Source organism: Vespa crabro, chromosome 1, assembly GCF_910589235.1.
Source record: "Vespa crabro chromosome 1, iyVesCrab1.2, whole genome shotgun sequence".
In the NCBI taxonomy this organism is placed as follows: Eukaryota; Metazoa; Arthropoda; class Insecta; order Hymenoptera; family Vespidae; genus Vespa; species Vespa crabro.
Window position 1 is genome coordinate 2,852,501 of NC_060955.1, and position 10,000 is coordinate 2,862,500.

A 10,000-nucleotide genomic window follows, 5' to 3' on the forward strand; every position below is an offset into this window, starting at 1 on the left:
CTATCCTTTACCGATGTCGGCATGACGTCCTCGTCGATCTCTCTCTCTCTCTCTCTCTTTCTCTCTCTCTTTTTCTCTCCTTTCTTGGAACACAAATCTAAACCCAAACCCAAACCCAATATCCTCCATAACTCGTTCTTATAAGGTCACCACCAACGGAAAAGGAAGTTGATTCATTGAAAAATTCACACAATTCCACCTATCCTACTCTCAACACCGCCGATCTCTTTTATATCCTCTTTCTTTCTTTATTTCTTTCTTTCTTTCTTTCTTTCTTTCTTTCTCTCTCTCTCTCTTTCTCTTTCTCTCTCTCCTTCTCTCTTCTTTCTCTATCTTTCTTTCAATACTATACTTCGCGCGGGCCATTCGACCAAAACGATAAATCCACTTGGGTAAGACGTTAAAGGTGACTAATTATCACGAGATATACAGTGACATCAAAAAGAGGGACGAACTTATTTGAATACAATCGAAACCAAGGATATCCATTTTCTTTACATTCTCCGAGTCGACGAGAGAACCTTCTTTCTCTCTCTCTCTCTTTCGCATTTACTCTTTCTCTCTCTCTCTCTCTCTCTCTCTCTTTCGCATTTACTCTTTCTCTCTCTCTCTCTGTCTCTCTCTTTCTGTTTACGTACTTTCTCCTAAGAACACTGTGACACTCCTGTAGCAACTTTGCGTTTAGTCCAAATCAATTTAAACTTGTCAGATATAGATATCATCTGTATATATAAATAAACCCAACACCGATCGCACACAATGATTTATATTAAACCGGTTGATTATAAATTAATTTTGTTAAAAGCAATAGAATAGAAATACGTGTTAGTTAATATATCGCCTGACAAATACTTTCATGATCATTCATCGAACAAAGCTTGTATCTTTTTCTTCCTTTTTTTTTCCCTTGTTCTTTTATTTTTGTTTGTTCTAATCAATTAAATTATATATCTCAATCAATTATCTTTAACAAATTATTAAACAAATATAGACAAGTAAAATTAGAATATATATATATATATATTTACATACGTATATAAACAAAAATTATCTAAGCATTCACAATTATAATAACGAGTTTTCATGTTACATTGCGTGATTCAATAAAAAAAAAAAAAAAAAAAAAGATGAGAGAGAAGGGAAAAAAAGAAAAAAAATAGAAGATAAGACCAAAGAAAAAGAAAAGAAAACAAAAGAAAACAACAAAACCGGTATTGAAAGAAAAAGGATTTTCCTTTCGTCAGAGTTACGCAGTTGCACGCACGAATCCGCAATTGAATAATCATTTGACGTTTGCATCGAACTGTGCGGCATTTTATCCTCTCTCTTTTTCCCTCTCTCTCTCTCTCTCTCTCTCTCTCTCTGTCTTTCTACCTCCCTCTTTCTTTCTCTCTCACTCAATCTCATCCGTCTGACATGGCACGTCCCGATCTACTTAATAGTTCCCCGTCAACGCTTCGAAGTTGACCTCAGGGCCGCTGGCTTTACGACCCGTACGACTCGACGCGACGTCCTGAATCATTCCGTCTACTTTCATTCAAACGCACAAACCTATTCGCTCTCTATCGGAGCCTATAATCTTCGATTATCTTGAACCACGAAAGAAAGAAAGTTGACATTTACGACGCATCCTTGCTCCTCTCTCTCTCTCTCTCTCTCTTTTATTCTCTCTCTCTCTTTCTTTTATTCATTTTAATATTTTAGAGAGTGAATAAAATAGGCAGAGAGAAAAAGAGAGAGAGAGAGAGAGAGAGAGAGAGAGAGAGAGAGAGAGATAGAGCAATACAATAGAGAAAATGATCGAGTAAAGTCACTAATAATTGTTAATAAATATTTTATTACATCCTATTTATTTATTTAGTTTTCTTATTGTTATAGAAACATGTTTATGACAGTGTGATATTTATTAATGTATGTGCATGCGTATGTATATGTGTGTGTGTGTGTGTGTGTGTGTGTGTGTGTGAAAATTTACACTATATTTTGTTCCATTAAACCAAGAAAGGTTTAAACAGAAAGAAAAAGGTTGGAAAGATTGAAAGGATTAAAATCTTATAAGAAAAGGAAGAAAGAAAAAAGAAAAAAAGAAAAGAAAAGAAAAAAAATGAAAAAAAATTAATAATCGAAACCATATGAAAATTTATTTTTCTTTTACGACGTATGAGAGTAACGTTTTCCCTCACCCTTCTCTGTCATTCCAAGAAGAAGAAGAAGAAGAAGAAGAAGAAGAAGAAGAAGAAGAAGAAGAAGAAGGAGAAGAAAAAGAAAAAGAAAAAGAATAAGAAGTATCTGTGAGTAAGTAAAAAAGTCGAGTCGATTATGCAGTTGTCTCTTGGGATACGTGTCAAAGAGAGTAGAAGCGAGAGAGAAAGAGAGATAAAGAGAGAGAGGGATATATATATATATAGAGAGAGAGAGAGAGATAGATAGATAGATAGATAGATAGATAGGTAGAGAGAGAGAGAGAGAAAGAGAAAGAGAGAGAGAGATAAGACGAGAGTCAGTAGGCGCGAGCTCAGTTGCTCGCTCGCGCGCAAGGCAGAAGTATCCGAGACAAATCGCTACAAGGATACATAACTTTCCCGTCGGAAGGGGTTTCTTTGCGGTTTATGTGCAAGAGAGGAAGAAAGAGGGACGAGGCAGGAGGAAGAGGAGGAGGAGGAGGAGAAGGAGGAGGATATGGAGGAAGAGAAGATGGAGGAGGAAGAGGATGAAGAGTAGAAGGGTGGGAGAAGAAAGAAAGCAAGAGAGAAGGAATGTCATGCAATGTGTCCGGCCAAACCGAACACCATAGACTTAACGCGCCAAGGCAACCAAGCAAGCAACCCCCTTCCTTTCTCGAAGAAAACGCCAGTCCGTTTACCAACGACTACTAAACAAGTACGCAAGTAGCAAGGAGCAGCGACGTCGAAGGAGGAGGTTTACCGCGAAGCTTATATTGCGGTAAGTGGGCAACCATTGTCCCGTAGTAAGTAACGGCCCGGTAATACTATTTTCCTATTTCTCGCACCAACGTGCCCGTAATCCACAACTTATCTCTGTTCTTTTTCTTATGCCCTTTTCTATGCTCTTTCCTATTCATTTATTTTCTATTCTTTAAACCTCCATCCCCCTCCATACCATCCCCCTTCTCTCCCTATACCCTCAGAATAATTCTTCTACCCTGAGGAAATCGACACACCTATATTTTCCTATATATTTTCCATATAGGGGGACACTTATCTCAGTTTATTCCTACGGGGTATAGTTTGTCTTCGACGTTTTGAGAGAATCATTATTATTCGGTTCGGTTTTTCTTCTTCATTTTTTTTCTTTTTCTTTTTCTTTTTATTTCTTTCTACTTCTTGACTTTTAACCCGTTGACTTCTTCTTACTAGCTTGTATAACATTTACTCGTGATCCTAGTAGATAGGTAGTAGCAATAGTAATAGTAGTTGTAGTAGCTGTTGTATTAGTAGTAGTAGTAGTAGTAGTAATAATAGTAGTAATAGATAGAAGTTATTTAAAGATGATGGGGGATGATTTTTTTTTTCTTCTTTACTGCTTTCCCATGTTCAAAATCTTATTTGCAAATATATCCAGGTAATAATAGGAAGATTTATTATTCAAGTATAGTGATGATCTTTATTGGTGTGTATCTTTTTGATATAACTTTCACATATCTCATCTTAATTTTCGTATAACTATTTAGACAACAATAATTCAAGAACAGCAATAACGTTTATCGGTTTCTGTCTTTTCAATCTAATTTATATACATACATACATACATACATACATACGTACATACATATATATATATATATATATATATATATGTATATATATCATGTACATATATATATATATGTATATATATATATATGTATATATATCATGTTAATTTTCTGGTACTAATCCAGACAACAATAATTCAAGGACCGTGATGATTTTTATTGATCTTTACACTTTCAATGTAATTTTCAAAAATATATCCTTTTATTTTTCAGATATTAATTCAAACGGCTATAATTCAAGAACAATGACGAATTTTTACTTCTGATTTTCAGATAGATATTTTTTCGATTCAGTTTGAGAGATTATAAAAGAAAAGAAAAGAAAAAAAGTAGACCAAAAAAAGAAGGACAAAAGGAGAAAGGAAAGAAAGAAAAAAAAAATAAGATAAGAGAGAAAAAAAACACGAGGGGGAAAAGAAATAATGGTCTAGATAAGACGAATAAACGAATTGATACGAATTGACCACAAGAGAAGGTATCGCGTTTCATGTAAATACTTCCGTCGGATTTCCACGAATTTAGAAAAGGTCCAAGAGGTCTGCTGCTACAGATATTCGGGACGAAAGGCGATGCACGTTTAAGATCCGAGTTGCATTATTTCCGGTCGATTCTCTTCCAACGGGGTATCTCGTTACAGCGGACTTTATTCGGGCTCCAATCTGCGCAATTACATCTCGGAACGATATCAAAGGTTCGTTTTCTCGTGAACGGAACCAGAGAGAGTCCAGGGAGTTTGTGCGATCGGTAGCCATTCTGCTCTCACTCTCTTTCTTTATCTCTCTCTCTCTCTCTCTCTCCTTCTTTTTCTTTCTTTCTCTCTCTCATTCTGTTTCTCTTTGAACATACATTCGGTCTAAGTCGGTTCAATCCCTCACTACCACCATCAACGGCATCATCTCAGGTGACTTCTATAAATTACTTGCCGTAGCTTTTGAAAGTTATATCAAATGCTTTGGTCCTTTCTCGCAGAGGGACTTGTGTCGGAGTACCAACTTTGGGCCTGGCGTTAGTTCGAGTGTGCGATTCCACGCAGTTCGCCAAGAACCCATATATATGTGTGTGTGTATTTTCGTACATACATACGTATATACGTGTATATGAGCATACCAAAGAGAGACGAAGAAGAAGAGAAAGAAAAAAAGAAAGAGAGAGAGAGAGAGGGAGAGAGAAAGAGAGAAGGAAGAACATAGGTGAGTAAAGAAGAGGAAGAGAGGGTCCTCGGCACAGGAGGGGGGCCCAAATAATATTTCAAAATTAATGTCATGCGGGGCCTTCCAAAGGGGTCCGGTGGGTTCCGCACCACCTTCCTGCATAAGATAAGGCCCTCTTGGCCACCGCTCGTGAGACAAGGACCAACCAACCGACCGACCGACCGACCGACCGACCGGCCGGCCGGCCGGCAGGACGGCCGACCGAGGGAACGCGAGCTTCGAGAACCCGAGGAAGGCGAGCGTGTGAGAGAGAGAGAGTGAGAGAGAGAGAGTGAGAGAGAGAAAAAGAGAAAAAGAGAAAAAGAGAAAGAGAGAGAAGCATGGAATGTGTGGGTCTAGAGAGAACACACATAGTCAGCTTGTGGATGGGTCGATAAGAAAGAAAGAAAGAGAGAGAGAGAGAGAGAGAGAGAGAGAGAGAGAGAGAGAGAGAAAGAAAGATGGAAGAAACGAGTGCCTGAGGGATAAAGTGGAAGAAGAGAAGCCGGAGTCGTCTCGTGAGAGGAAAGGATCAGGGAGAATAGCGTGCATTGAAAAGAGAGAGAGAGAGAGGGGGGGAGATACTAAGCCGACGACCGAGGAGTAAGCGAGCGAGAGAGAGAAAGAGAGAGAGAAAGAGAAGGAGAAAGAATGAAGAAGAGGAGAAGAAGGTAGGAAGGGAGAAGAAGGACGTACTTGCGTGTGTGCACGCGTGACTAACGGTGCGAGGGAGATGGAAAGAGTAAAGAGTAAAAGAGAGAGAAAGAGAGAGAGAGAGAAGGAAACGATGACGCCGATGGTGGTGAACCTTAGGAAAAGGATAGAAAGAGAAGGAGAAACAGAGAGAAAGAAAGAGAGAACGAGAAGAAGAAAGAAAGAGGAGACCGAACGAAGGAGACAAACGCACATCTCGCTCTCTTCGAGCCCTCGAGAAAGGATCTAGACTCTCTAGGGCCAAACCATCTCTCCTTTACCCTCACTCCATCTCTCTCTCTCTCTCTCTTTCTCTCTGTCGCACTTGACGCGTTCCTCTTTCTATCTCCTCTCCCTTTCTATCCGTCTGCATTCCTCGCACAGGCGCATAGAACCGAGCGTGCATTTCTTTCTTTCCCCTCTCTTCTCTTTCCTCGTCATTCCCCACCCCGCGACCCTCTCCTCTTCCTCCCCTTCCTTTTCCTCTTCCTCACCTCTCGTTCTCTCCCTCCCTCTCTCTCTTTCTTTCTCTCTCGACTCCTCTTTACTCCTTCTCCTTCAACTCATCCTCTCCCTCCAACACTAATTCACGTTGACATCTCAGCTCTGCGGATACACCGACGGACGGATGACTGTTGGCGTTGGGAGGGTCAGGATGACGAGGACGAAAGGGGCAAACAAGGTGGATACCAACCGAACGAGATCGTATAGGAACTATCTTTCTCCTTAGAAAATTGGCGAATCTTTGTTATGCTTGATTTTTAATCAATGTACGACATAATACAATGTTTTGTTAAGTACGTTCAATTTTCTCTTTCTTTTTTTCTTTATCTTTTTCTTTCCATTTACTCCCCCATCCCCCTCCCCCCCCCTCTCTCTCTCTCTCCTTATCGTCCTCAACGCACGACTAACATCTTTTCTTCTTTTCTCTTTTTATCACAATTTTATAATATATCTTTATATATTACTGAGAGATCATGTTAGTTCGTTTATTTTGCCTTTTATGGTTATGCAATATTTTGTTGGATTTGTTCGATTTTTCTTTTTCTTCACTGTCCCCCCCTCCTCCCTCCTACATCCTGAGCCCTTTTTCCTTATCGTTTCCACACGTGCCATGTTTCTTTTTTCTTTTTTTCATTTTTTCTTTCTTTTTTGTTCTACTCGTAAGAAATATACTTTCAAATTTTATTCTCGTTAGACAGATGTATGTTAAATCTTTAACTTTATCGCACCGAGAATATTGCGGCACAATTGCCAATTGCAGGATTGCAGACAAATTTCGTGAATTTTTTTTTTTTTCTTTTTTTTACTTTTCAATGTCCTCGAGAAAGAAAACGCTACAAAAATTTTTCTACGATGTCGATGAAAAAAAATGTTACTGGCATAGAACGATTAAAAAAGAAAAGAATTTAGCATTAAAAACGAGCTCTAAAAAGTTTTAGAGTTGATTAATTTTTAATGTAAAAAAATTTGAATAGAATTAAAATAAGAAAAGAAAAGGAATTTGATCTCTAATAGATTCAATTCCCTCGAACTTTTAAGAAGGTATATTAGTATATCAGAATATTTAGAAATGATTAACGTATATTGTATATATAGCTATACATATATATTCTAATGCGTTTGATAAGATCGCGGTAAAATTGTCGATGGGGATTCAATGATTAATCTTTGATTCGACGATTAAAAAAAAGAAAAAAGAAGAAGGAGGAGAGAGAGAGAGAGAGAGAGAGATAAAGAAACAAAAAAATAAAAATAAAAGTACCGATAGGTAAAAGAGGGAAAAGGGGTCGAGGTAGCGGTAGAAAGAGAAAGAGAGAGAGAGAGAGAGAGAGAGAGAAAGAAAGAGAAAGAAAGGTTTACAAAAAGGTTTGACAGATGGAATTGCTTGGGAGTCCGGTAGACGTGTAGAGATTCGTGTTACGTGTCCGAGTGTTTGTCTAGGCCCTAAATAAATGTAAATCAAGCATAGTAAGTTACGAAGAGAATTGGAGCCCCATGGTTCTGTAGTAGGAAGGGGGTGAATGGAGGATATGGAGAATGATAGGTGAGAGAGGAAAGAGGAAGGCGACTGAATTTCTAAGATCCCCCATGCATCATTCGAATTTTACGTTCCATATATACATACTATATAGGTATCCATGTTATATTCTACGTGGGATTTCGAGGCATCCTATTTCCTTTTTTCTTTCTTTCTTTCTTTTTTTTCTTTCGACCATACTAGAAAAAAACCGATGTTAAAGAAAATTATTCCGCGGCCCTTTGTCGTCGTTGTACCTAACGTAACCATACCTCAAACAAAACTCCTTCTGTAAAAATGTCCCGAATGTCTGTTGTGTTGATGTCGGACGGTCGATGGCATCCACGCTTGTACAAATAATTATTCGGTTCCCCCAATTACACGCGACTTAACATCAAGTCCTCTTTCTTCCTCCTGCCCCCCTCCTCTTCCCTCGCCAGCCCGCCTTCTTCTCCTCCTGAACTCTCCAGTCCCCTCCCCCCTACCTTTCACCCCATCTGAAAGTTCTCTTCAAATACCGCGACCACCGCCATCACTACCACCAACATCAACAGCACCCTCAACGAGCTATTTATCATTTAAATGACGTTTATTATTGATATTTAGATCGAAGATATGTTTCATGGTTCGTGATCGAGAAAATTTGATAGATCGTGCTCGGTTAATAGAAACTATGTCTATTATTATTATCATTTTTATTATTCTTATTCTTATTCTTATTCTTATTCTTATTCTTATTCTTATTCTTATTTTTATTATTATTATTATTATTATTATTATTATTATTATTATTATTATTATTATTATTATTATTATTATTATTATAAGAATAGAACGGATAAAGGAGAAACGAGGGATTTCATTTCTTTAGATTACCACTTGGCGAGGTGAGCTGCTACGATGTACAAAGCACTAATTATAGAGTCGGATCATGCAAGGAACAATGTGTGCGCGCCGCATTGCCGAAGCGGTATGCGTCGGACTTATCTCGCAAAAGCGTTTCTGCCGGTGCATTGTTGTAGTCCTCAACATACCACTTACTAACTGCTCCCAGCTGGCATTTTTTTCTTTTATTTTCTCTCTTTCTCTCTCTCTCTCTCTCTTAAGGTCGCACTTTCAATGAATTATATTTAGTATATATATATATATATATATATATATTCTTTTTCTTTCCTCTTCTTTTTATACTTCTCCAAAAAAAAAAAAAAGAAAAAAGAAGAAACAGAAGATAGAAACAATAAAGAAATTTTCGAAACTAGTTTCTCTTATGTCTGACAAATACGTCGTCTGGTAAACATCGATTTAGCAAAGTTTCTCCCGTAAAAGGTTGATAGGATTTTAAATTAAGTCGAGAGTGGCTCGTTCGATCGTTCGTTATCTTATGATGCGTTTAGTCTCGAATGTGTCCTTAGCGAACACAACTTCGTGAAAAAGTTAAGACAAAAGGAAGAGGATAAATGCGAATGATCGGTCTCGCACGTGAGAAAGAAAAAAAAGAAAAAGAGAGAGAAAGAGATAGACAAAGAGACAGAGAAGGAGAGAAAGGGAGAATGCGCGATATATAAAGTCCCTTGAAATTCGTGCGTATATACGAAGACTGAGTGAGAAAGAGAAAAGAAAGAAAAAGAGAGAGAGAGAGAGAGAGAATGAGAGAGAGAAAGAGTCGGTCCCCAAAACGGTGGGACCGTATCTGACGGTCATTAGCGAGCGCGCGCTTCTGAGCCGCGAGATAAAAAGCTGGGGACCAACCAAGTAGTATATTTTACCGGGAACATAGTTCCCAGGAATGATCACTATGCGAAGGTCACCTGATTATGAAAAGATACGAGAACTTCGGGGAATCATTTTTTTTTTCTATTTTTTCTCATTTTTCTCTTTTTGTCTTTTTTGTTTACGGTTTCAAACTCCGATGCAGATGTATACAACGGGAGACGAGATTCGTGAGAATTGAAAATCTATCGATATTGAACGAAAAATAAAAATATTGATGAAAAATAAAATATATATATATATATATATATATATTTTATAGAGAGAGAGTGAGAGAGAAAGAGAGGAGATCGTACATAAAATAATTCATTCAAATATATAGGTCTTTAATATTGAATTATGACAAAATATTCGTTGTAAGAACGAACGGTATTAACAAAACGATTAGTTTATTAAAAATTAGTCGATGAACAAGTTCAGTCAGTCAGTCAGTCGTACCTACTTGTTTTCCATGAAAAACAATCTCGTCGTTCGACCATAGAAGGACGCATTTACGAGTCCAGAAAAACATCCTCGCGGTCTCGGTATGGTCCTGAAAGCGCAACAAGCGCT

General features: G+C 38.0%; 1 protein-coding gene and 1 long non-coding RNA gene across 4 annotated transcripts in view; one reads left to right on the forward strand and one right to left on the reverse strand.

The window, feature by feature from the left end:
• LOC124426030 (cadherin-related tumor suppressor) overlaps positions 1-10,000 on the reverse strand; it is a 102,222-nt gene that overhangs the window by 77,246 nt on the left and 14,976 nt on the right. The window lies entirely within an intron of this gene.
• On the forward strand, positions 1,477-6,465 carry LOC124426037. Of its 3 annotated transcripts, none has more exons than XR_006942637.1 (2): positions 1,477-2,943; positions 4,745-6,465. It is a non-coding gene; the product is annotated as an uncharacterized LOC124426037 (long non-coding RNA). The 3 variants fall into 3 exon arrangements; XR_006942639.1 differs by lacking the exon at positions 1,477-2,943 and adding an exon at positions 4,077-4,676; XR_006942638.1 differs by lacking the exon at positions 1,477-2,943 and adding an exon at positions 4,077-4,466.